The following is a 27615-nucleotide window of genomic DNA, read 5'->3' on the forward strand; positions in this document are numbered from 1 at the left end:
GGGGGCAGGGGGCACAGGAAAGATGGAGTGGGGCTGGGCCAGGGCTCTGGCTCTGGAGGAGGAACACACAGTCTTCCCTTCCGATCCCGAGTGTGCTGTAGGAGAAAGCGGGTCCAGGCTGCTTGCATGGAGGCCCTCGCTCTGAGGTAAACAGCAGTTTGCCCTCCACGTGGGGAAACTGCAGCTGAAGGTGGGGGAGATGGGAGCTTGGTTGGGGACATGCCAGGGTTGAGATACGCCAGCCCCCCTGTCCAGACAGGAGAGGCAGGGAAGCAGCAGGCCAGGTGCCGTGGGAGGAGCCCTGAGGGGCACCACACAGGACACCCCCAGGCATCAGGAAGAGGGGTCTCACTTGTGCCACCTGGCCTGGGACCCAGTGTGAGGCCCAGACAAGATGCCAGGTGTGTCGCGAACCTTAGCTGATGCCCGGTACCCAGAGGAGCAGGGCTGCCTGCAGAACAGGCTCACACCTCCGTGCTCACAAATACAACTGCCGTGGATGATCCTGTACAAGTCTTCATCGGAGGTAAATACCTAGGAGTGAAGTGACTGGGTGTGTGGCGTGTGTGTCTAAGACTGTTGAGCTGTTGTCTGACGCGGTTGTACTGTTGTTTGTTCTCCACGTTGCATGAAAGCTCCAGTTGCCCCATGTCCTCAGCAGCGTGAGGTGCGCTCAGGCTTCTTAATAGTAGCCGTTCTACGGGGTGTGAAATGGCATCTCTTCGTGATTCTAGCATTTCCCTTATGACACAACGTTGAGCATCTTTTCTCTCCTGAAGTGTTTATTCAAATCTTTTGCCTGTTTCTTACTATGACTTTCTTATTACTGAGTTTTAAGAGTTTTTCTTGTGTTCTGGATATGAGTCATTTATGAGATACATCATATGCTTTGTAAATATTTTCCTCCAACCTGTGTCTTGTCTTTTCATTCTCTCAGTAATGTCTTTTGAAAAGCAAAAGTTTTTAATTTTGATGAAGTCCAAGTTATTGATTTGTTTATGGATTGGGCTTTTAATGTCCTACCTAGTAATCTTTGACTAAACCAAGGTCACAAAGATTTTCCTCATGTATTTTCTTCTAGAAGTTTTGTACTTTGATTTTCTCACTGAATTGCCTTTGCTCCTTTATCAAAAATTAGTTTTCCCTATATGTGCAGCTTTATTTGGGGGCTCTCTAGTCTGTTCGCTAATCTATTTGTCTATCTTTATTCCAATGCCATGCTGTTTTGATGACTGTAGCCTTATCATGTCTTAAAGTTGTGGTGGTCCTCCAACATTGTTCTTCTTTACAAAGTTGCTTTGAGTATTTAAGTCCTTTTTCAATTTCTATATGAATTTTAGAGTCAGCTGATAATTTTACACACACCAAAAAAGTGTGCTCTGGCTTGATTAGGATAGTGGAGAATCTATTGCTTAATTTGAAGATAATTGACAGCTTAACAATATCAAGTCATTTGACCTGTGAACAAGATGTATCTCTCCATCTATTTATGAGTTATTTAATTTCTTTCAAAATGTTTCATAGTTCTCTGTGTACAGGTTTATAAACTTTTGTCAGACTTACCCTGAAATATTTCATATTTTCCATACTGTTTTAAATATTTAACTTTAGTTTATAATTTTTCATTGCTAGTATATAGAAATACAGTGAATCTGTGTGTGTGTGTATATATATATATATAGTTTCTTAGAGCCTGTGCAAACAATAGAAAAGATCAATGAAGCTAAGAGCTTATTCTTTGAAAACATAAAGAAAATTGATAAACCTTTAGCCAAACTCATCAAGAAAAAAAGGGCAGGGGGTCCAGATCAATAAAATCAGAAATTAAAAAGGAGAAGTTTCAAGCAATACCACAGAAATACAGAAGATCATAGGATTAATACAATAAGTTCAGTTAAGTAGCTCAGTCATGTCCAACTCTTTGAGACCCCATGAACTGCAGCATGCCAAGCTTCCCTGTCCATTACCAATTCCCAGAGCTTGCTCAAACTTGTGTCCGTCCAGACGGTGATGCCATCCAACTATCTCATCTTCTGTCATCCCCTTCACTCTGCATAGAAGTTAAATAAGCAGGGTGACACTATACAGCCTTGATTTACTCCTTTCCCAATTTGGAACCAGTCCATTGTTCCATGTTCAGTTCTAACTGTTGCTTCTTGACCTGTATAGATTTCTCAGGAGGCAGGTAAGGCGCTCTGGTATTCCCATCTCTTGAAGAATTTTCCACAGTTTGTTGTGATCCACATGGTCAAAGGCTTTAGTGTAGTCAATGAAGCAGAAGGAGAAGTTTTTCTAGATTTATCTTGGTTTTTGTATGATCCAACGGATGTTGGCAATTTGATCTCTGGTTCCTCTGCCTTTTCTAAATCCAGTTTGTGCGTCTGGAAATTCTTGGTTCACATACTATTGAACCCTAGCTTGAAGGATTTTGAGCATTACTTTGCTAGCATATTAAACGAGTGAAATTGTGCATTAGTTTGCACATCTTTTTGGCATTGCCCTTCTTTGGGACTGGAATAAAAACTGATTTTTCCAGTCCTGTGGCCACTGCTGAGTTTTCCAAATTTGCTGGCATATTGAGTGTAGCATTTTCACAGCATCATCTTTTAAGATTTGAAATAGCTCAGCTGGAATTCCATCACTTCCACTAGCTTTGTTGGTGGTGATGCTTTCTAAGGCCCACTTGACTTTGCACTCCAGGATGTCTGGCTCTAGGTGAGTGATCACATTGCGGTTATCTGGGTCATGAAGCTCTTTTTTGTACAGTTCTTCTGTGTATTCTTGCCACCTCTTAATATCTTCTGCTTCTGTTAGGTTCATACCATTTCTGGCCTTTATTGTGTCCATCTTTGCACGAGATATTCCCTTGGTATCTCTAATTTTCTTGAAGAGATCTCTAGTCTTTCCCATTCTATTGTTTTCCTCTATTTCTTTGCATTGATCACTGAGGAAGGCTTTCTTATCTCTCCTTGCTATTTTTTGGAACTCCGCATTCAGGTAGATATAGCTTTCCTTTTCTCCTTTGCCTTGAACTTCTCTTCATTTCTCAGCTATTTGTAAGGCCTCCTCAGACAACCATTTTGCCTCTTTGCATCTCTTTTTCTTGGGGATGATTTTGATCATGGCTTCCTGTACAATGTTACGAACTCCATCCATAGTTCTTCAGGCACTCCATCAGATCTAATCCCTTGAATCTATTTGTCACTTCCACTGTATAATCATTAGAGATTTGATTTAGGTCATACCTGAATGGTCTAGTGGTTTTCCCTACTTTCTTCAACTTAAGTCTGAATTTGGCAATAAGGAGTTCATGATCTGAGCCAGTCAGCTCCCGGTCTTGTTTTTGCTGATTGTATAGAGCTTCTCCATCTTTGGCTGCAAAGAACATAATCAATCTGATTTTGGTATTGACCATCTGGTGGTGTCCATGTGTAGAGTCATCTCTTGTGTTGTTGGAAGAGGGTGTTTGCTATGACCAGTGCATTCTCTTGGAAAAACTCTGTTAGCCTTTGCCCTGCTTCATTTTGTACTCCAAGGCCAGAACTTGGAGGGATCTCTTGACCCTACTTTTGCATTCCAGTCCCCTATGATGAAAAGAACATCTTTTTTAGCATTAGTTCTAGTAGGTCTTCATAGAACCATTCAACTTCAGCTTCTTTGGCCTTAGTGGTTGGGGTATTGGATTACTGTGATAAAATTATGTCAATAAAATGGACAACTTAGAAGAAATAAATTTCTAAAAATACACAACCTCCCAAGACTGAACTAGGATTAAGGAGAAAATATGATCACACAAATAACCAATAATGAAATTTTTTATATTTATTTACTTATTTGAGTATTTAATTATTTTTTGTGGGGTCTTATTTGTGGCATGGGGGCTTAGTTGCTCTGCAGTATGTGGGATCTTAGTTCCCTGATCAGTAGTTGAACCAGTGTCCCCTGCACTGCAAGGCAGATTCTTAGCCACTGGACCACCAGGTAAGTCCCACAATAATGAAATAGAATCAGGAAAACAAACAAACAATTGGCAAACAGAAGTCCAGGGCCAGACAGCTTCACAGATGGTCCTCTACATATTAGAGAGTATCTCTCCTTCTCAAGTTATTTCCAAAAAATTGCATAGGAAGGAATACTTCTGAGCTCATTCTACAAGGCCAACGTTACACTGATACCAAAACTAGACAAAGATATCACCAAAAAAGAAAATAACAGACCAATCTCACTGATGAACATAGATGCAGAAATCCTCAACAAAACACTAGCAAACTAAATTCAGAAATACATGAGAAGAATCATACACAGTGATCAAGGGTAATTTATCCCAGGGATGCAAGGATGTCTTTATATCCACTAACAATTAATATGATATGCCACATTAGCAAACTAAAAGATAAAAATCATATGATCATCTCAATAGATCCAGAAAAAGGTTTTGACAAAATTCAGCAATGATTTATGATTTAACAAACCCTCAACACAGTGGGTATAGAGAGAACATATCTCAACATAATAAAAGCCATACATATCAAACCCACAGCTACCATCATACTCAGATGAAAGCATTTCCTCTAAGATCAGGAACAAGACAAGGCTGCCCAGTCTCACTACTTTTCTTCAACATAAAGTTGAAAGTCCTAGCCACAGCTATCAGATGAGAAAAAGAAAGAAAAAGAATCCAAATTGGAAACAAAGAGGTAAAACTATTACTGCTTGCAGATGACACGATACTATACATGGAAAATCTTAAAGATGCCACCAAAAAGCTACTAGAGGTCATCAATGAAATCAGTCAAGTTTTAGGATACAAAATTAATATACAGAAATCAGTTATATTTTATATTCAACAGCAAACTATCAGAAAGAGAAATTAAGAAAGCAATCCTATTTCCAATTTACATCAAAAGGGATAAAAAGCATAGGAATAAATCTAAGGAGATAAAACACTTATATTCAGGAAACCAAAAGACACTAATGAAAGAAACTTGGAAGACGGCACAAACAGATGGAGAGGCACACTGTGTTCATGGACTGGAAGAATTAATATTGTTAAGATGCCCAGTCTACCAAGCAATCTACAGATTCAGTGCAATACCTGGCAAAATGCCAATGGCAATTTTCACAGAACTAAAATTATCCTAAAATTTGTATGGAAACATGAAAGACCCCAAACAGCCAAAACAATCTTGAGAAAGAACAAAGCTGGAGGAACCATGTGCCCTGATTTCAAACTATACTACAAAGCTACAGTAATCAAAAAAGTTTGATACCAGCACAAAAAGAAACACATAGAGCAGTGCAGCAGAATAGAGAGCCCAGAAGCAAACCCATGGTTTTCTGGGCAATTAAGCTTTGACATAGGAGGCAAGAGTATGCAGTGAAGAAAAGATAGCCTCTTCTATAAATGGTGTTGGGAAAACTGGATCGTTACATGCAAAAGAATCAAACTGAAGCACCTTTTCTTACACTATATAAAAAAAATAAACTCAAAATGGATTAAGGGGCTTCTCTGATAGCTCAGTTGGTAAAGAATCCTCCTGCAATGCAGGAGACCCCAGTTTGATTCCTGGGTCGGGAAGATCTGCAGGAGAAGGGATAGACTTCCCACTCCAGTATGCTTGGGCTTCCCTTGTGACTCAGCTGATAAAGAATCCACCTGCAATGCTGGAGACCTGGGTTTGATCCCTGGGTTGGAAAGATCCCCTGGAGAAGGGAAAGGCTACCCACTCCAGTATTCTGGCCTGGAGAATCCCATGGACTGTAAATTCCATGGATTAAAGACTTAAGTGTAAGACCTTAAAACAGAAAACTTCTACAAGAAAACAGTCAGAATGCTCCTTGACATAGGTCCTTAGTAGTAATTTTTTTTAATATGTCTCCTCAGGCAAGGGTAACAAAAGCAAAAAGAAACAAATGAGTTCACATCAAACTAAAAAATTTTTGCACAGTGACAGAAACTATCAACAAAATGAAAAGGCCGCCTACTGACTGGGAGAAGATATTTGCAAACAATATATCCAATAAGGGGTTAATATTCCAAAATATACAAAGACTTTATACAACCGAATAGCAAAAAAGCAAGCAACGCAATTGAGAAGCAGGCAGAGGATCTGCATAGACATTTTTCCAATGAAGACATGCAAATGGACAAGAGACACAGGAAAAGATGCTCATCTCTGATCATCAGAGACATGCAAATCAAAACCACAACCAGATACCACCTCACACCTGTCAGAATGCCTATCATAAAAAAGACAACAAATATCAGTGTGGGTGAGAATGTGAAGAAAAGGGACCCTCCTACATGTTGATGGGGTGTCAGTATGCGCAAATGCTACAGAGAAGTGCATGGAGTGTCCTTTAAAAATTAGAACATGATCCAGGAATTCTACTCCTCGGTATTTATCCAAAGAAAAAGAATACTAATTCGAAAAGGCACATGCACCCTTGTGTTTATTGCAGCATTATTTACAATAGTCAAGCTATGGAAGCAACTCAAGTGGTCATCAATAGATGAATGGATAAAGAATGTGTGGTGTGTATGTGTTTGTGTGTGTGATGGAATATTACTCAGCCATAAAAAAGAACAAAAACTTGCCATTTGCCACAGTATGGAAGGACCCTGGGGATATTTTGCTAAGTAAAAGAAGGCAGACAGAGAAAAACAAATGTTGTATAATTTTGCTTATACGTGGAATCTAAAAAACAAATGATCAAACATAACAAAACTGAAGCAGAGTTATAGACACAAAGAACAAGCAAGTGGTTGCCAGAGCAGGGGAGGTGGGCAGTGGAGAGAACAAGTTGAGGGAGATTCAGTTCAGTTCAGTTCAGTCACTTAGTCGTGTCCAACTCTTTGTGACCCCATGAATCGCAGCACGCCAGGCCTCCCTGTCCATCACCAACTCCTGGAGTTCACCCAGACCCACGTCCATCAGTCAGTGATGCCAGCCAGCCATCTCATCCTCTGTCGTCCCCTTCTCCTCCTGCCCCCAATCCCTCCCAGCATCAAAGTCTTTTCCAATGAGTCAACTCTTCGCATGAAGTGGCCAAAGTACTGGAGTTTCAGCTTCAGCATCAATCCCTCCAAAGAAATCCCAGGGCTGATCTCCTTCAGAATGGACTGGTAGGATCTCCTTGCAGTCCAAGGGACTCTCAAGAGTCTTCTCCAACACCACAGTTCAAAAGCATCAATTCTTCGTGCTCAGCCTTCTTCACAGTCCAACTCTCACATCCATTCATGACCACAGGAAAAACCATAGCCTTGACTAGACAAACCTTTGTTGGCAAAGTAATGTCTCTGCTTTTGAATATGCTATCTAGGTTGGTCATAACTTTCCTTCCAAGGAGTAAGTGTCTTTTAATTTCATGGCTGCAGTCACCATCTGCAGTGATTTTGGAGCCCTTAAGAGGCACAAATTTCTAGTTGCAGAATAAATGAGTTGCAGTATGAAATGTAGGGGTTTCCCAAGGTGGTTCAGCAGTAAGCAAACTGCCTGCCAGTGCAGGAGACCCAGGTTTGATCCCTGGATCAGAAAGATCCCCTGGAGAAGGAAATGGCAACCCACTCCAGTATTCTTGCCTGGAAAATCCCACAGACAGAGGAGCCTGGTGGGCTACAGTCCATGAGGTTGCAGAGTTGGACGTGACTTAGTGACTAAATAACAACGATGAAATGTAGGGTGTTGGGAATATAGTCAGTAACTATGTAGTGTCTTTGTGTGGTGACAGATTGTAACTAGACATCATGGTGATCCGTTTGAAATGTACAGAAACATCGATCACTACTTTGTGTTAACAGGAACTAACATAGTGCTGTAGGTCAATTACATTTCAAAAACAAACAGGCTCAAGGATAAGTGATCAGGTTGGTAGTTACCCAAGGTGGGCGGGGAAGGGGGATTGGATGGAGGCAGTCAAAAGGTACAAACTTCCAGTTATAAGACAAATAAGTACCAGAGATGTGATGTACATCATGAGAAACATGTTAACCCTCCTGTACATTATATAATGAAAGTTTGTAAGAATAAATCCTAAGAGTTCTTATCACAAGGAAATTTGTTTTCTATTTCTTTTTTTCTTTTTTGCCTCCTGTACTCTTTTATTATCATCGTAGTCTTTGCATCAAGTTGCATAGCAATGATAGCAGGTTTCTTTTTGGTATTAAATATTAAGTATATTTCCCCACTTTAATTTTACATTACCCTGCCAAGAAAAAAAAATCAAAACTCAAGTTATCTGAAGCCTGGACACACTTCCATGGTTAGCCAGGCGGCGTAAAAGTTGGTGGCTTTGTTCTTCCTGGTTTGTGAGCAGGCCCAGGCCCTAGAAAGATGGGCCCAGGTTATAACTGTTTTTGAAAAGTATGCCACAAAAATGGATGGCCTGTTATAAGCCAGGTTACAAAGTCAGGATGGGGTGAGGGAGGGACAGTTTCTTCCAGAAACAGAATTCCTGAAGAGTCCCAGTCCATCGCTTTTCCCCAGAATGGTGGGAGGAGGGGTCAGAGCTCACGGTGAGCTTCGCAGCCCCGTCTCTGGGAGGGGACAGCAGGTGCCTGGCCAAGGGGGCAGCCGGGGGCAGGGTGGCCACGCCTGCCCTCCCCCACCTTTCTCAGGGAGGAAATGGAGAGTTTATTGCCCAGTGAGTGTGAAGTGGGCTGAAGCATGATCGGTACTTAATTCTCTAAGAAGTTTCTTCTAGACACAGAAGAAGTGTCCTCTCACTTCAGCAAAGAAGTTATTTTAAAAGCGCTTGGAAAGTTCTCCTGCACCCTCGGGGGGCGACTCAGAGGAGACAGTCATCAGTACAGCCCCATTCCAGGCCGTATCGGAACTCTATGGTGTTGGAGACACCGTAGAAGTGGGTGAAGGCAGCTTCCACTACCAGGACATGGAAGAGCTGATGAGACTGGAAGCATATGTCAAATTTTCCAGGGAAGAAGTGCTCGGGAACGTGTGCGGCATAGAGGCCGGCTCTGGTGATGTGCATCAGAGCCATGAGGAAGAACCAGCCATCTGGCCCACCATGGTGGCCTTGATGAAGTCCTCTGTGATTGTGAACTGCGTGGAGGCATGATGCCACTCAAGCTAAGCCCCAGGAACACTCCTGTTCTTGTCTGCCGGTGCTTAGGAGTGGTGAACCGGTCCCACCGTGCCATGATGATGGCAGGGGTGCCCAGAACACAGACGATGGATGTAGATGAGCCGTGGCTGTGGGGAGCAGTAGAAGGAGTAGTAGAGCCAGGGGCCAAAGCTCCCCATAATCAGTAGGACAATCCTTGCATAATCCAGTTCTGAGAAAGTCTGAAAGACTCTCTCTGAATGACAGCAGACGGTGCAAAAGAGCCAGGAGAAGCTGAGGCAGAGCACCGCTCCCAGGAGGGACATCCCAAACACCACCTTCTCCTGAAGGGGGAGCCGTGAAGTACATGTGTGGTCTGAGCATGGTCAGGATTCCCAGAAAAGAAAGCACAAAACCAAGCAGGAGGGTCCAGACGTTGCCAGTCTCCGTGCAGATGCAGAAGATGATGCTCCTGAAGCAGGCCCGGAAGGAGGGCATGGCAGCCGGTGGCCATGCAGCAGGAAGTTGCTGTCCTTCAGCCAGTCCCAAGCACGTCGTATTGGATGGCCCTCCAGCACCAGACCTCGTGCACAAGCTCCTCCTCCTCCATGGCATGGTGGGCCTGCAGGGGCCCCCACCTCCTCCCCTGCCTCCTGAGGCCCTGGGTATGCCTGCTCCTCTTCAGCCTTGGTTGGGTTGCTGATTGCCCGCTTGCCCGTCTTCTCTACCCGGGCTCCCAGCTCCGCCAGCTCCACTGTGTCAGCTGCCCTGTTGCCGCCAGGAGCCCCGTTGCCCTGGGCCACCAAGGGTCCCTTGTGAGACAACATCTGGCTGGTACCTCAGGGCCCTCTGGCTTCAGATTGGGGAAAGGGTGGGGTCTCTCAGCCCCAAGGGGCAGAGAGCTCCCTGTGGTGGGAGACAGGCGGGCAGAGGGCTTTACTGGGGGCCGTGCCCCCGGCGCTACATCCCGCATCGCTGGAGACAGCCTGCGGCCGAGCCTTTTTTCTATTTCTTTAACTGTGTGTCTGTATGAGACATAAGAGATGTGGGTTCGATTCCTCGGTGGGGAAGATCCCCTGGAGGAAGGCATGGGAACCCACTCCAGTATTCTTGCCTGGAGAATCCCATGGACAGAAGAGCCTGGTGGGCTAAGTCCACAGTGTTGCAGAGAGTCAGACATGACTGAAGCGACTGAGCATGCACACACGCATGAAATGATGGTGTTCACTAAACTTACCGTGATGATCATTTCATGGTCACAGAAGTCAGATCAGTCCACTGCACCCCCTAAGCCAGATCATGCTGTGAACCTGGCTCTTGTTTGCTTGGAGAATCTGCTCTCTCCCTCTGGAATGTCCACACATCACCCCAAAATATCCAGGCCCAAGCACCCTCACGACCGCATCATTCTACATGCCACTGGCTCTTCTACGCACACTGTGAGGGCAGGACGTTCACCTTTCTGTAGTTGAAGCAAGTGTGTTTTCCTTATTTCATTAGATCTTCTGCTGTGTGTTTCATCCTGACGCTTCTGTTTCCTGGAACTGAGTTGTGGCCCACACTCAGCCCACTCCCCTTCCAGCTCTTCCCCTCTGTTCTGCCTCCAAGGGCCCCTGTGTGATCCCCCAGTGCTCTGATCAATTCTTCAGCCAACACCATCCTGTTTTGGGGCCTGTTCACTCTCACTGGCTAATATCCAGCTACTTCTCATGGTTTCTTGCTCTTATTCCACACTGTGAAGGACCACCCATGAATTTTCAGGTTAATTTCCTTCCTCACTTATATGAACTTGAGACCCAGAAGGGTCCCCCATCCTGTCCACTCCCAGTTCAGGGAACAAGGTCAGGGCAGGCAGACCCCTCCTAGGGTGACCCAGCCTCGGCCACCTGGCCTCTTCCAACATGGCAGTCAGTGCAGCGGGCAGGCTCCCCTACTGGGCATCCCCCAGGATGGGCAGGTGAAAGAGGAAAGAGGAGTTAGTGTCGCAGACCTGGGCCCCAGGCACCCTGCCAGAAGGATGCTGCAGTGACTTGGTTCTGGACCAGGGCCATGTTCTCCACACAACAGGGGGTTCCTTTGGTTCTGTCGCCACTGAGCAAAAGGTGAGCAGGAAGGGTGTTTGTGGGACGGTTGGAGGTTCTACAGGGCATGGCCGTTGTGCAATTACTATCAATGGCATGTGGTCTTGGGGGCAGGGCAGCAGCCTAAGCACCCACCGGCCTCCCTGCCCACACCTCCCCAGGCCCCAGCGGGCACCCAGCAAATGCCCTCAGGAAGAACGGTTGTGTCCACAGGGCCCAGGCCTTCAGGACACAGGGGTCAACCTGTGTGACACCACATGGCCCCCGTGGCCCTGGCCTCTCCCAGGGCGACACCCACTCCTGGCTGCAGTGGAGCCTGGGCTGGGTCACAGAAAGGGGCTTTATCCCCCCTGGTCCAGCCTTGCTGTTGTGTCAGAAAACTCAACAGAGCAGGAGGAGGCCACGGGCTGCTGTGTCGGGTCTTCAGTGTGAGGAATGAGCAAACCTCCCCTTGAATGGATCTGGAATTGCTCATGAGGTCTGCACTCATCTCTGCATGACGCTCCTTCCTGGGACTTGAGTTTAGTGGCTGAATCCAGATGCTTTAGGAGAACAGAGAGTGAAGTACTCCCTAGAAGTCTGCTGCGGAGCTGGGCTGTGGCCCGGTTTTCCTATGAAAGTAATGAATTCAAACACAGGAGACGCTGTTGGGAATTAAAGGAAAGCAAGTGTTTTTGTAAGCTGTGAACACAGACTGGGCCTGCAGCCAACGACTCTTGGTCCCATTGGCTTGTTGTTACATATCAGAGAAATAATTCCATATCAAACTGGAAATGTGTTAATGCACTTACGTTACTCACATCACACTTTTCACACCTGCTCCTTGTGAACTCCCAAAACTGCCTGGATTTGCTCTGAAAGCAAGCAAGTGTCTCCACCAGGCTGAGGAGCCTCCCGCCCCTCACAGGGCAAGTCCGTGGAGTAGGAGGCTCTCAGGTGGGGCAGTTCCGGGAAGAGAGGGAGGCACCTGGCACTGGGTGAAGCCCCAGGAGGGACATGTCCCCACAGCTGGACGGAGTGACCACACGTCCCCACAGCTGGACGGAGTGACCACATGTCCCCACAGCTGGATGGAGTGACCACACGTCCCCACAGCTGGACGGAGTGACCATACGTCCCCACAGCAGGACGGAGTGGCCTCATATCCCCACAGCTGGGCGGAGTGACCACACGTCCCCACAGCAGGACGGAGTGGCCTCATATCCCCACAGCTGGGCGGAGTGACCACACGTCCCCACAGCAGGACGGAGTGGCCTCATGTCCCCACAGCTGAACGGAGTGGCCTCATGTCCCCACAGCTGGACGGAGTGGCCTCATGTCCCCACAGCTGGACGGAGTGACCACACGTCCCCACAGCTGGACGGAGTGACCACACGTCCCCACAGCTGGACGGAGTGGCCTCATGTCCCCACAGCTGGACGGAGTGACCACACGTCCCCACAGCTGGACGGAGTGGCCTCATGTCCCCACAGCTGGACGGAGTGACCACACGTCCCCACAGCTGGACGGAGTGGCCTCATGTCCCCACAGCTGGACGGAGTGGCCTCATGTCCTCACAGCTGGACGGAGTGGCCTCATGTCCCCACAGCTGGACGGAGTGGCCTCATGTCCCCACAGCTGGACGGAGTGACCACACGTCCCCACAGCTGGACGGAGTGGCCTCATGTCCCCACAGCTGGACGGAGTGGCCTCATGTCCCCACAGCAGGACGGAGTGGCCTCATGTCCCCACAGCTGGACGGAGTGGCCTCATGTCCCCACAGCTGGACGGAGTGACCACACGTCCCCACAGCTGGACGGAGTGACCACACGTCCCCACAGCTGGACGGAGTGACCACACGTCCCCACAGCTGGACGGAGTGACCACACGTCCCCACAGCTGGACGGAGTGACCACACGTCCCCACAGCTGGACGGAGTGACCACACGTCCCCACAGCTGGACGGAGTGACCACACGTCCCCACAGCTGGACAGAGTGGCCTCATCTCCTCACAGCTGGACGGAGTGACCACATGTTCCACAGCAGGACGGAGTGACCACACGTCCCTACAGCTGGACGGAGTGGCCTCACGTCCTCACAGCTGGATGGAGTGGCCTCACGTCCTCATGGCTGGACAGAGTGACTACACGTCCCCACGGCTGGACGGAGTGGCCTCATGTCCTCACAGCTGGATGGAGTGACCACATATCCTCACAGCTGGACGGAGTGGGCTGGCTGCTCTGCTGGGAGCATCAGGGGACAGAGGCAGTGGAGGAAGGAGAGGGTCCAATGTTCTGATGTTGCTGCTGATCCAACTGTGGTGCTCCAGGGACTCTGACCTGGGGGGACGATGCACCTCAGCCTTGGAGGAACTGCTCTTCCCAAAGGATTTAGGGGATCACCCTGGAGGAGGAAGTTCACCCCCTGACTTCCCCCTCGTGCAACAGCAGCAGGGAGGGTTTCTCCAGCCAGTCCCTCTCCCAGAGCAGAACCAAGAAGGCACCACAGGCCACCAGCCACTAGAGAGGCCCGGGCTGGTCAGAGGGGCAGGAGACCTGTTGTCAGGACAGTCTCAGCTGGGCTCCATTCCCCACTCATTTGTTTAAAATTCTCCCCATCCCTTTCTCACAGGCACCCTAGTGCCTCCCCACCAATACCTCCTCCCCCTGCTGCCTCCCTCCCCGCTCCTCCCCGCCACCATCTACCCCCTCACCATCTCCCCCTGCCCCCCTGCCCGCACCATCTCACCCCCACCACCTACGGGTCCTGAGCTGCCACTCGGTGTTTCAGCTGAGCCCAGCTGGCACCCTCACCAACCAACCTGGCCAAGAACCAAAAGCAAAAACAGTGACAGAGAATCCTAAGAGCAGAGTCAGTGAAAGTGAATTTATTTCACCCCATGACGTTTACTCTGGGAGCCAAGAAAAGCTATGCAAGGGTCCATTCAGTCCAGAAAGTAGGTTCTCAGCCATCTGGGCAGGGCCTCCAGGACTCTGAGGGTGCAGCTCAAATTATTCAGCTCAAATTATTCAAACTGTGATGCTCAGACAACTAGTGTCCGCTTATGGATAAATATGCCTCCAAAAATCCTGTGTGTGTGTGTGTGTGTGTGTGTGTGTGTGTGTGTGTGTGATTTAAGGGAGGTCATTTAGAGAAAAGTCCCCATATTTTCTGATGGATAATCGTGGTTTGCAAGAAAAAGAAATTTGCAAATTGCATACTTGAGATGACAGTAGTTTATATGTTCCTGGTTTTGGAATCACTGGTGAAAGTTAAATAAAACAGTAAAACCACTGCTCTTTCCAGGCATTTAAAATTCAGAAAGAAAAGCATGATAAACTTGGAAGCACCAGGTGAAGGTGAATCCAGTGGAAGGCTAGTGTCTAGTGATCGACCAAGTGAAGGAAACAACAGCTCCCACCTTGCCCACTTCCTGCAACCCCCCAGCATCCACTCCAGGGGAGAGAGGGGAGCACCCCTGCTTCCTGGTTAGGGGCACTGGCCTGGCGGGTCCTCCCCCAGGGAGCCTAGCAACCGGGCCCTGTAGCTGGAGGAGCTCCCTGCTCAGTGCCTTGCAGCCTCTTCAAAGGACGGAAGTAAGTCTTTCAAAATGCATTCTTGGTTTGGTTTCTAGAACTTTCCAAGCAGATGCTGAGTCTATTAACAATAAACACATCCCTCTAGTTTGGAAGGCGTGACTGGAAAATGCTGTAGAATTATTTTGGCTTAGGAATTTAGAATTTAATTTCAGTCCCAGATGTTAGGACATGTCTAGAGTTATTTTCCCCATGACATTAAAAAAAAAAAATGTGTACTTTCTATTATAAAATTGAAAATGCACAGAAATTTTGAAAAATTAAGCAGTGAAAATCAAGGTATCATCATGCCAGCCTCTGTCTCTGTCTCTGAATGTCTCTCTCCCGATATTTGAAAGGAATTTGCAGCACCTCAACCCTGCTCGCCAAATGTGTCACTATTAATCTCCTTTTCTCCTAAGAACAGGGGCATCCTTTTACAAAACCACAAGAGGGTCATCACAGCTCAGAAGCGTATAAGCTTGTGCAGCCCTTGCTCCACATTCCCCTTCTAGGGTTACCCTGAGCACATCACGTGTAGCCACGTTTCTGGGTCCACTCATCACATAGTCTCATGTTTCCTGGTCTCCTTCAGTTTGGAGCAGCTCTCTTGATGTTTCCTCCAGAGCAGTGGCTCTCTAATTTTTTATTTTTAGTTTCTATACTTTAAAATCCACTCTTTGTGATGTTCAATTCTGAGTTTTGACAAATGCATCATTGTGCAAGATTCAAACCAGAACATCACTCCTGAAAACTCCTTCCTGTTGCCTCTTCCAGTCCAGCTCCTCCCCTGCTCTCAGTGCACAGAGCCTACGAATCTGTGCTGTACCTTATGGTTCTGTCTTTGCCGGGAAGTCATCTACAGAAACACAAAAGGCCCCGAATAGCCAAAGCAATCTTGAGAAAGAGAAATGGAGCTGGAGAAATCAGGCTCCCTGACCTCAGACTACACTAGAAAGCTACATTCATCAAAACTGTATGCTACTGGCACAAAAACAGAAATAAAGATCAACAGAACAGGACAGGAAGTCCAGAGATAAATCCATGCACCTAGGGTCACCTAATCTATGACAAAGGAGGCCAAAATATATGATGGAGAAAAGATAGTCTCTTTTTAATAAGTGGTGCTGGGAAAATGACAGCTACATGCAAACAAATGAAGCTGGAACACTCCCTAGTGCCACACACAAAAATAAAATAAAATAAAGACCCAAATGTAGGACTTGATACTATAAAACTCTTAGAGGGAAATGTAGGCAGAACACTCTTTGACATAAATCACAGCAAGATCTTTTTTAATCCACTGCCTACAGTAAAGAAAATAAAAACAAAAATAAACAAATGGGACCTAAGTAAACTTAAAAACTTTGGCACAGCAAAGGAAACCACGAACAAAACAAAAAGACAACCCATAGGTTGGGAGAAAACATTTGCAACTGAAGCAACCAACAAGGGATTCATCTCCAAAATATACAAACAGCTCATGCAGCTCAATATAAAATAAATAAATAAATAAACAACCCAATTTAAAAAGTGGGCATAAAGTCTAAATAGACATTTCCCCATAGAAGACATACAGACGGCCGATAAACACATGAAAAGATGTTCAACATAGCTCATTATTAGAGAAATGCAAATGCAAGCCAAAACTACAATGACATATCACCTCACATCAGTCAGACTGGCCATCATCAAAAAAATCTACAAACTATACATGCTGAAGAGTGTGTAGAGAAAAGAGAACCCTCTTACACTGAAGGTGGGAATGCATGTTGGTACAGGCACTATGGAGGATGATATGGAGGTTCCTCAGAAAGCTAAAAATTGAGCTACCATATGATCTGGCAATCCCACTCCTGGGCACATACCCAGAGGAAACTCTAGGTTGAAAAGATGCAGGCACCCCAGTGTTCATTGCAGCAATATTTACAATAGCCAGGACATGGAAGCCACTTAATGGTCCAGCAACAGAAGAATGGATGAAGATGTGGTATATATATATATACATACATACACACACACACAATGGAATATTACTCAGCCATTAAAAGGAATGAAACTGTGCCATTTGCAGCAACATAGATGGACCTAGAGACTGTCATACTGAATGAAGTAAGTTAGGCAGAGAAAGACAAATACATATGACATCACTTATATGTGGAATCTTTAAAAAAAAAAAGTACAAATGGACTTATTTACAAAAGAGAAATAGAGTTACAGATGTAGAAGACAAACATGGTTACCAGGGGATGGGGGGGTGGGATACATTGGGGGATTGGGATTGACATATGCACACTACTTTACATAAAATAGATAACTAGTAAGAACCTACTGTGTAGCACAAGGAACTCAACTCAATACTCTGTAATGACGTATATGGGAAAAGAATCTAAAAAAGAGTGGGTACATGTACATGGTAACTGATTCAGTTTGCTGTACACCTGAAACAAAAACGGTGCTGTAAATCAACTCTACTGCAATAGAAACAAACAGCAGGCCACCTGCAGGCGGGTGGGTTTGGTTCCACGCTTACTTGCGTGCTCAGTACCTTCAGTCGTGTCTGACTCTTTGCGACCCCATGGACTGTAGCCCTCCAGGCTCCTCCATCCGTGGATTCTCCAAGCAAGAATATTGCAATGCCTTCCTCCAGGGAATCTTCCTGACCCAGGAATCAAACTGGTGTCTTCTGCACTGCAGGGTTCTTTACCCACTGAGCCATCTGGGAAGCCCTGGGTTTGGTTCCAGACCACAGCAATAAAGCAAAAATCACGGTGAAGTGAGACAGCAACTCTTTGGTTTCTTGGTGCATATAAAGTTAGATTTATACCATACTGTTCTTCGGTGTATTCTTGCCACCACTTCTTAATATCTTCTGCTTCTGTTAGGTCCATACCATTTCTATCCTTTATTGAGCCCATCTCTGCATGAAGTGTTCCCTTGGTATCTCTAATTTTCTTGAAGAGATCTCTAGTCTTTCCCATTCTGTTGTTTTCCTCTACTTCTTTGCATTGATAGCTGAGGAAGGCTTTCTTATCTCTCCTTGCTATTCTTTGGAACTCTGCATTCAGGTACTTATATCTTTCCTTTTCTCCTTTGCTTTTCACTTCCCTTCTTTTCACAGCTATTTGTAAGGCCTCCTCAGACAGCCATTTTGCTTTTTTGCATTTCATTTTCTTGGGGATGGTCTTGATTCCTGTCTCCTGTACAATGTCACGAACCTCCGTCCATAGTTCATCAGGCACTCTGTCTATCAGATCTAGTCCCTCAAATCTATTTCTCATTTCCACTGTATAGTCATAAAGGATTTGATTTAGGTCATACCTGAATGGTCTAGTGGTTTTCTCCACTTTCTTCAATTTAAGTCTGAATTTGGCAATAAGGAGTTCATGATCTGAGCCACAGTCAGCTCCCGGTCTTGTTTCTGCTGACTGTACAGAGCTTTCCATCTTTGGCTGCAAAGAGTATAATCAATCTGATTTCAGTGTTGACCATCTGGTGATGTCCATGTGTAGAGTCTTCTCTTGTGTTGTTGGAAGAGGGTGTTTGCTATGACCAGTGCATTTTCTTGGCAGAACTCTATTAGCCTTTGCCCTGCTTCATTCTGTACTCCAAGGCCAAATTTGCCTGTTATTCTGGGTGTTTCTTGGCTTCCTACTTTTGCATTCCAGTCCCCTGTAAAAAGATGAAAAGGACATCTTTTTGGGTGTTAGTTCTAGAAGGTCTTGTAGGTGTTCATAGAACTGTTCAACTTCAGCTTCTTCAGCATTACTGGTCTGGGCGTACACATGGATTACCGTGATATTGAATGGTTTGCTTTGGAAATGAACAGAGATCACTCTGTCATTTTTGAGACTGCATCCAAGTACTGCATTTCGGACTCTCTTGTTGACTATGATGGCTACTCAATTTCTTCTAAGGGATTTCTGCCACAGTCATAGATATAATGGCCATCTGAGTTAAATTCACCCATTCCAGTCCATTTTAGTTCGCTGATTCCTAGAATGTCGATGTTCACTCTTGTCATCTCCTGTTTGACCACTTCCAATTTGCCTTGATTCATGGACCTAACATTCGAGGTTCCTATGCGATATTGCTCTTTACAGCATTGAACCTTGCTTCTATCACCAGTCACATCCACAACTGGGTATTGTTTTTGCTTTGGCTCCATCCCTTTATTCTTTCTGCAGTTACTTCTCCACTGATCTCCAGTAGCATATTGGGCACCTACCAACCTAGGGAGTTCCTCTTTCAGTATTCTATTTTTTTGCCTTTTCATACAGTTCATGGGGTTCTCAAGGCAAGAATACTGAAGTGGTTTGCCATTCCTTTCTCCAGTGGACCACATTCTGTCAGACCTCTCCACTATGACCCACCCATCTTGGGAGGCCCCACATGGCATGGTTTAGTTTCATTGAGTTAGACAAGGCTGTGGTCCGTGTGATCACATTGGCTAGTTGTCTGTGATTGTGGTTTTAGTGTGTCTGCCCTCTGATGCCCTCTCTCAGTGCCTACCGTCTTACTTGGGTTTCTCTTACCTTGGACATGGGGTATCTCTTCACAGCTGCTCCAGCAAAACGCATCTGCTGCTCCTTACCTTGGACATGGGATAGCTCCTCTTGGCCACCACTCCTGATCTCATACAAAAAAGATCTTCACGACCCAGATAATCACGATGGTGTGATCGCTCACCTAGAGCCAGACATCCTGGAATGTGAAGTCAAGTGGGCCTTAGAAAGGATCACTACCAACAAAGCTAGTGGAGGTGATGGAATTCCAGTTGAGCTGTTTCAAATCCTAAAAGATGATGCTGTTAAAGCACTGCACTCAATATGCCAGCAAATTTGGAAAACTCAGCAGTGGCCACAAGACTGGAAAAGGTCAGTTTTCATTTCAATCCCAAAGAAAGGCAATGCCAGAGAATGCTCAAACTACCACACAATTGCACTCATCTCACACGCTAGTAAAGTGATGCTTAAAATTCTCCAAACCAGGCTTCAGCAATATGTGAACTGTGAACTTCCAGATGTTCAAGCTGGTTTTCGAAAAGGCAGAGGAACCAGAGATCAAATTGCCAACATCTGCTGGATCATCAAAAAAGCAAGAGAGTTCCAGAAAAACATCTATTTCTGCTTTATTGACTATGCCAAGCCTTTGACTGTGTGGATCACAATAAACTGTGGAACATTCTGAAAGAGATGGGAATACCAGACCACCTGACCTGCCTCTTGAGAAATCTGTATGCAGGTCAGGAAGCAACAGTTAGAACTGGACATGGAAAAACAGACTGGTTCCAAATAGGAAAAGGAGTATGTCAAGGCTGTATATTATCACCCTGCTTATTTAACTTATATGCAGAGTACATCACAAGAAATGCTGGGCTGGAAGAAGCACAAGCTGGAATCAAGATTTCCGGGAGAAATATCAATAACCTCAGATATGCAGATGACACCACCCTTATGGCAGAAAGTGAAGAAAAACTAAAGAGCCTCTTGATGAAAGTGAAAGAGGAGAGTGAAAAAGTTGGCTTAAAGCTCAACATTCAGAAAACGAAGATCATGGCATCCGGTCCCATCACTTCATGGGAAATAGATGGGGAAACAGTGGAAACAGTGTCAGACTTTATTTTTCTGGGCTCCAAAATCACTGCAGATGGTGACTGCAGTCATGAAATTAAAAGATGCTTACTCCTTGGAAGGAAAATTATGACCAACCTAGATAGCATATTCAAAAGCAGAGACATTACTTTGCTAACAAAGGTTCGTCTAGTCAAGGCTATGGTTTTTCCTGGGGTCATGTATGGATGTGAGAGTTGGACTGTGAAGAAGGCTGAGCGCCAAAGAATTGATGCTTTTGAACTGTGGTGTTGGAGAAGACTCTTGAGAGTCCCTTGGACTGCAAGGAGATCCAACCAGTCCATTCTGAAGATCATCAGCCCTGGGTGTTCTTTGGAAGGAATGATGCTAAAGCTGAAACCCCAGTACTTTGCCCACCTCATGCGAAGAGTTGACTCATTGGAAAAGACTCTGATGCTGGGAGGGATTGGGGACAGGAGGAGACGGGGATGACAGAGGATGAGGTGGTTGGATGGCATCACTGACTCAATGGACATGGGTTTGGGTGGACTCCAGGAGTTGGTGGTAGACAGGGAGGCCTGGCATGCTGTGGTTCATGGGGTCGCAAAGAGTCAGACACGACTGAGAGACCGAACTGAACTGACTAATACCATACTGTAGTCTATTAATTGAGCAATTAAACCCAGCAGGACCCTAAAGGCCCTTTGCAGGAACAGGGCCCTCACCTTGCTTCTTGTTTAGAAAAGACTTAGCCTCCTAGACCTCCCTTGAGTTCCAAAGAGCAAATTTAATCAGAGAAGTGAGAAAATGCGGAAACAAAGGAAAACAGTCAAGCTAGACAGAAAAAAAAAATAGTAGTGTAGTCATTAAACTAAGTCAAGGGCCTTTAATTCCTCCTCAAGGACTGTAGATAATTGTTGTTATTGTTGTTCAGTTGCTAAGTCACTCTATGAGTGCTCTATGTGTCACTAAGTGACTCTGTGCTACCCTGTGGATTGCAGCACACCAGGCTTCCCTGTCCCTCACTGTCTCTTGGAGTTTGCCCAGTTTCATGTCCTCTGAGTCGGTGATGCCATCCAACCATCTAATCCTCTATTGACCCCTTCTCCTTTTGCCTTCAATCTTTCTCAGCATCAGGGTCTTTTCCAATGAGTCAGTTGGCTGTTCGCATCAGATGGCCAAAGTATTGGAGCTTCATCTTCAATATCAGTCCCTCCAAAGAGTATTCAGGGTTGATGCCTTTGGGATATAGAATATAGATAATATTCTCAGCCATATTCTTGAACTGTTTTGCAGATATTGAGACCCCCCCCCACAGGTGGGAGAATTTAACTGTGTGCTGCCCACCAGCCTGCAGCCCTCAGATGGCTTGAACCAGAAGGCCAAAGATGTTGACTCCCCCTTACTTCACAACCAGCCAATCAGAGGAATGTCCACAAGCTGATCACATACCCCAAGACCCTCTCCTCACAGTGCCTTTAAAAGCTTCCCCAGGAGCCATCAGGGAGTTTGGCTCTTTAGAAACTGAGCTGCCTGTCCTTAGAGCCTGACCCCCACACCAGGCACCTTGCACTTAATGCTCCCCTCTCTCCCTCCATCACCCGGGGCCAGTAAATGGGCCTTGCTGAGGAGCTGAGGAGCAGACCTGAGTTTGGTTCAATGACATGATCTGTAAAAAGCAGCCTACGTACTGTACATAGTGTTCTTCACTATGTATTAATAGTCGTGTCCGGCGCTTTGCAATCCCTTTATTGTAGCTCCTCAGGCTCCTCTGTTCATGAAATTCTCCAGGCAAGAATACTGGAGTGGGTTGCCATTTCCTTCTCTAGGAGATCTTCCCGACCCAGGGATCAAACCCAGATCTCCTGCATTGCAGACAGATTCTTTACCGTCTGAGACACCAGGGAAGTCCACAGTCTGTATGAAATAAATACTTTATTGCTAAAAATGCAAACCATCATCTGACGGCACAATTTTTTTTTTAAGCGGTGTCTGGGAAGTGGGGTGAAGACAAGTACAGTGAAGGGAGGTGTGGAGCCAAACAGCATGTGACCTCGAAAGGCTTCTTTCTCAGCTTAAACCACTGAGGTCCACCAGAGCTGCTGCCCCTGCTCACAGTTTGATCTTTCGATTCTGACCAGTCTGCTCCAACATTCACCCCCTGAAGCACAGTGGGTCATTTCTAGCCTTTGGTCATACAAATGAAGATGCTACAAGTATCCACATGCGGGTTTTGTGTGCAGGTAAGTTTTCACTTCTTTAGGGGAAATGCCCAGGACATGATTTTGGGCATACGATAGGTATAGGCTCAATTTTTAAAGAAATTATGGGCGGATGTCTGGAGTGGGTATGTGGGTTCTCGCAACACTGCAAGGGGGACCCAGCACCCGGGTCAGCAGCTGCAGGCTTTGTGTGCGCATTCTAGAAGATTCCTAGCATAGCTTAAGGTTTAATTTGCAAACCCCTATTGACTACTGATGAGCGTCTTTTCCTGTGCTCACTTGTCATCCATACATCTTCTTTGGTGATCATTTTTCATTGGGCTGTTTGTTTTCTTATTGCTGAGTGTGAAGAGTTCTTTGTATATTTCAGATACAAGTCTTTTGTCAAATATGTGATTTGCAAATCTTTTTCAGACATTGTATTTTCAAATTTTAGAATTTCCATTAAGTTCTTTTTATAATTTTTCTTTCTCTGCTAAGAACTTCTGTCTTTCCATTCATTTCATTCCATTCATCTCAAGTATTCGATTTTGATGGAAGAAAGAAGTAATCAGCCATGCTCCAAGAGTCTCTCATGGAGCCAGCAACTATCGGGGCCTTACACTTGCCCAGCTGGGATGCATGCACTGCACCCCATGACCTGATGGAGTCCTGATCCCCCTGCTGTGTGGTGAATCCAGTGTCAGCTCAGCTTCCAAAGCTTTTGCTCTTCTGTTTGAGTCCCCGCAGCAAGGCTGCAGCTCTGGGGTTGGTGTCAGGCTTAGGTAGTGGTTCATGCAGAATTCATCCTTTTTGGTGGTTCGTGTGGAATTCTGTAACTTTGACTCCAGGACAAGTATCTTGTGGAATAGTCCATATCCCAGATCTTATCAACCAAAAGAATCAAGTGGCAGCACAAAAGAAAGGCGTTTACTTGGGGTCTTAAAAACTGCAATCTCGGAGACCCAGATTCAGGCAACCTGGGAAGGATGTTCAGGGAAGAGAGTCAGGGACCACTGAAGACAAAAAGCCATGAGGCCTTTTTGTTCGAAGTTGCCTGGCCTGACCCTGACAGGAGCTGGAATACACTTGTCCTAAAGGAACCACGAGTCATTTTAGGGCTAGGACCGGGTAAGTAGAGAGACCGTCACCAGGTTCTGGAGATGTTCTGGGTGACTTTACTGAGTCATGGGCTCAGAGTCCATCCAGGCTGGGACTACATAATTCTCATCCTCGGAGGCCTCTGTCTCTATCTGAGAGACTCTTGGAGCATCACTGACTCCACTTTGCTTTTCCTTTCACAACCTGATTGTTCCATACGGTTAAAATGCAGACACTGAAGCCAAAGATGACAAAAAGAATTCACATGCAAAACATATTTGTGTGTTTTGGTCCCTGATGCAGTGGGGATGGTAGCTCAAGTAGGACGGGGGAGGGGAGCAAGCTGGGTGGGGACCTACTTCCGGAGTGCGTGGCGCAACCGGGCGCAGGTGGATGCTGGGCAGCAGGGCGGTCAGTGCAGCTCGGTGACCCTGCCCCAGTCCCACACCCTGAGAGCGCACATGATTAGTCTGACATTCTGCCTGCAACGTTTACATCACAGAATCAGGGAAATGCCCCCTTCAGGCTTGTCCCGCAGAGAATAGACTGTCAATCAGTGACCTGTGTACCACTACCATGAATGTCCCCCTGGACCACGCAGACCCTCACCGTGGGCATCCAGTCACGCCAGGGGAGTTTGCCAGGCCACAGTGCCCCGGCCACCGGGGGCACCCAGCAAGGCTCCTGGGAGAGCCTCTGTCCAGGCTGCACTGGCACTAGCTTACTTTTCATGTAATAAGTTTTTCAGTTCAGTTCAGTCGCTGAGTCATGTCCGACTCTTTGCCACCCCATGGACTGTAGCACGCCAGGCTTCCCTGTCCATCACCAACTCCCAGAGCTTACTCAAACTCATGTCCATCGAGTCGGTGATGCAATTCAACCATCTCATCCTCTGTTGTCCCCTTCTCCTCCTGCCTTCAATCTTTCCCAGCATCAGGGTCTTTTCCAACGAGTCAGTTCTTCGCACCAGGTGCCCAAAGTGTTGGAGTTTCAGCTTCAGCATCAATCCTTCCAATGAATATTCAGGACTGATTTCCTTTAGGATGGATTGGTTGGATCTCCTTGCAGTTCAAGGGACTCTGAAGAGTTTTATCCAACACCACAGTTAAAAAGCATCAATTCTTTGGCACTCATCTTTCTTTATAATCTAAATTTCACATCCATACATGACCACTGGAAAAACCATAGCTTTGACTAGACAGACCTTTGTTGGCAAAGTAATGTCTTTGTTTTCTAATATGCCGTCTAGGTTGTTCATAGCTTTTCTTCCAAGGAGCAAGTGTCTTTTAATTTCATGGCTGCAGTCACCATCTGCAGTGATTTTGGAGCCCCCAAAAATGAAGTGTCTCGCTGTTTCCATCATTTCCCCATCTATTTGCCATGAAGTGATGGAACTGGATGCCATAATCTTAGTTTTCTGGATGTTGAATTTTAAGTCAACTTTTTCACTCTCCTCTTTGACTTTCATCAAGAGGCCCTTTAGTTCTTCTTCACTTTCTGCCATAAGGGTGGTGTCATCTGCATAAAAAGTTTTAATGTGCCCTTTTTATGGCAAAATGTAGGGCTTCCCTGGTGACTCAGATGGTGAAGAATCTACCTGTAATGGAGGAGACCAAGGTTTGATCCCTGCGTTGGGAGATCCCTGGAGACAAGAATGGCAATCCACTCCAGTATTCTTGCCTGGAGAATCCCATGGACAGAGGAGCCTGGTGGGCTGCAGACTACAGTCCATGGAGTCACAAAGAGTTGGATACAACCGAGCAACTAACACTTTCACTTTCATATATAGCATAAAACTTGCCATCCTGGCCATTTTTAAGAGCACAGCTCAGCTGCGTGAAGCATGTTCACCCAGCTGTGGACCACCTTCAGAGCCTTTTCATCTCCCAAACTGAAGCTCTGCCCCTGAAACATGGACTCCCTGGCCCCTCCCCAGCCCCTGGCCCCCAGCCCTACCATCTACCTTCGGTCTCTATGGATCTGACTCCTCCAGGGACCTCAGGTAAGGGAATTGTCCAGTGCTTGTCCTCTGGCGTTTGGCTTATGTCCCTGAGCACAGTGTCCTTGAGGTCCACCCATGTGGCAGCACCTGTCGGCGTCCCTCCTCCCTGAGGCCGAGCAGTACTCCACCGTGTGGATCACGCTGTATTCACCCATCATCCATCCGTGAGCACTTGTCAATTACGATACACCATCTTTTCTTGATAAAGTAACACAGGTACTTAGGGTTTTAAATGTTCAGGTTTTAAATGTTTAAAAGACATAGAATGAAAGACAGTCTTCCCACTATTTGGCCCTCTAACCCTCAGAGCAAGACTAAGACTCAGGCGGAAACTGGCTCGCATGTCCTGTCCTCCCAGCTCCTCTCCATGGCCGTAAAGACCCAACCAGCGTCCCTTGCGGACTCACCAAGGTTCATGTCCAGGTCCCTGTTCTGTCATGGCCGACCTTGCGGGGATGCTGGTGCCCCCACAGGCTGAAGACTCAGGACTGTGGCCCGCCGGAGGAGAAGCTTGGAGTGGGGAGGGCTCCCGGGGATGCGGCCCGTTCAGATGCTGCTCTCTGAGCCAGCTTTGGCAGCTGGTCTTTCCTGGAGGATTATCTGCTTCAGCCTTTGTTTGTCTTGGATTGAGAGGATCCTTTCATTTCCTCTGCTACTCTGCTTATTTCCTGTTCTCTTCTTAAAATTCTGTGTTTGTTTCTCTTTCTATTATTCTTGATGGAATTATCTACTGTTTTTATCTATTTTATAGGGTTTTTTCCCTCAAAGATCTGCTTGTGGGTTTATGATTCTATTACTTTCCTATTTCAATTACTCCCTGTTTATTTTAGTAATTCTTTTCTTCTGGTTTTCTTCTGTTTTAAAATTTGTTTTCTTGCATATCACCTTAAAAACCAATTGTATGTGCATTTGTTTTCACCTAAATATAGATATTTTAAAATATGCTTTTTAAATTTATATTTTGTTTTTAACCTTATTTTATATTTTAACCATATCCCGTAGGTTCTAGTGTTTTTACTTATATATTATTTTCTAAACAGCCTATCTTTGAGACTTTCTTTCATTTCAGAACCAGTGGCTAGTGGAGAGTTTGGGGGTTTTTTTCCTGGTAGGATTTTTTTTCCTATTTCCATTATTAATGCCTAAAAATTTTTTTTGCACTTCAACTAGAGAATGTGATCTTATGATTTACTGAGGTTTTCTTTGTCTCCTTAAACACCTGAAGGGGAAAATGTCCCCTTTTTGTCAGGGTGAGAAATTCTCAGGTGCAGCCATTAATACAAAGGCCTGGTGGACCCACCAAGGTAAGAGCACAGTGTCCTGTTGCCCTTGGTAATGACACCCAGAGGGACCCATCTGGTCATGGTTTAGAACTTTGCTGGTTCTCACCTCCATTTGCCCCAATTGAGAGGAGGGACCTGAGTCTTCTGTTACTTCTGTGTTTCCTCTGCACCTGCTGCTTTTGTTTTCTGTATTTCGGCATTGTTCCAGATCTGCATCTCTGCCTGGGGGCTCCCTGACCAGGTGGGCAGCTCCCTGACCGGTAGGAGGTTCCCCGACCTGTGGGCGGCTCCCAGTCTCCCTGACGGGCCCTGGCTGCCATCACCGGCTCTTCCTCTTGCATCTGTCATCATGTCCGATCCAACGTCCACCTGTACCTGCAGCTGCGCTTCCTATAGGAAGATGTCCCCCATACACCCTGAGGAATGTTCTTCTCTATCGAGAGGTGAACAGGATGAGGAAAGTCAGCAGGGAGGGGGCCCACAGCCTGAGAAGGATCCACAGGGACGGCTGGGGCACCTGAAACCCAGACCTCAACTCAGGGCCTCAGCCCCACCCAACCCGGCACATCTGAGCATCCAGGTTAGCAGGCTCTCAATCCCCATCATGGGCCGGTGCCTGAAAGCAGTTCTGGAGACCCCCAGCCCCATGAGAATTATATTCATTCCTGGGAGTGCCTGAGCGAGAGAAGCAGCCACCTGGGAAGAAAGTCGGCTTAGTTCCCTGCCTGGGAAGGAGAACCTCCGGCCTTCATGTCTG

At 46.2% G+C, this 27615-nt stretch overlaps 1 pseudogene; it reads right to left on the bottom strand.

Annotated features, from left to right (window-relative positions):
- Positions 1-8787: 8787 nt before the first annotated feature.
- LOC129644285 (adiponectin receptor protein 1-like) lies at positions 8788-9890 on the bottom strand (annotated as a pseudogene).
- Between the last annotated feature and the right edge of the window lie 17725 nt (positions 9891-27615).

The sequence above is a fragment of the Bubalus kerabau genome, chromosome 2 (genome assembly GCF_029407905.1).
Source record: "Bubalus kerabau isolate K-KA32 ecotype Philippines breed swamp buffalo chromosome 2, PCC_UOA_SB_1v2, whole genome shotgun sequence".
Classification (NCBI taxonomy): domain Eukaryota; kingdom Metazoa; phylum Chordata; class Mammalia; order Artiodactyla; family Bovidae; genus Bubalus; species Bubalus kerabau.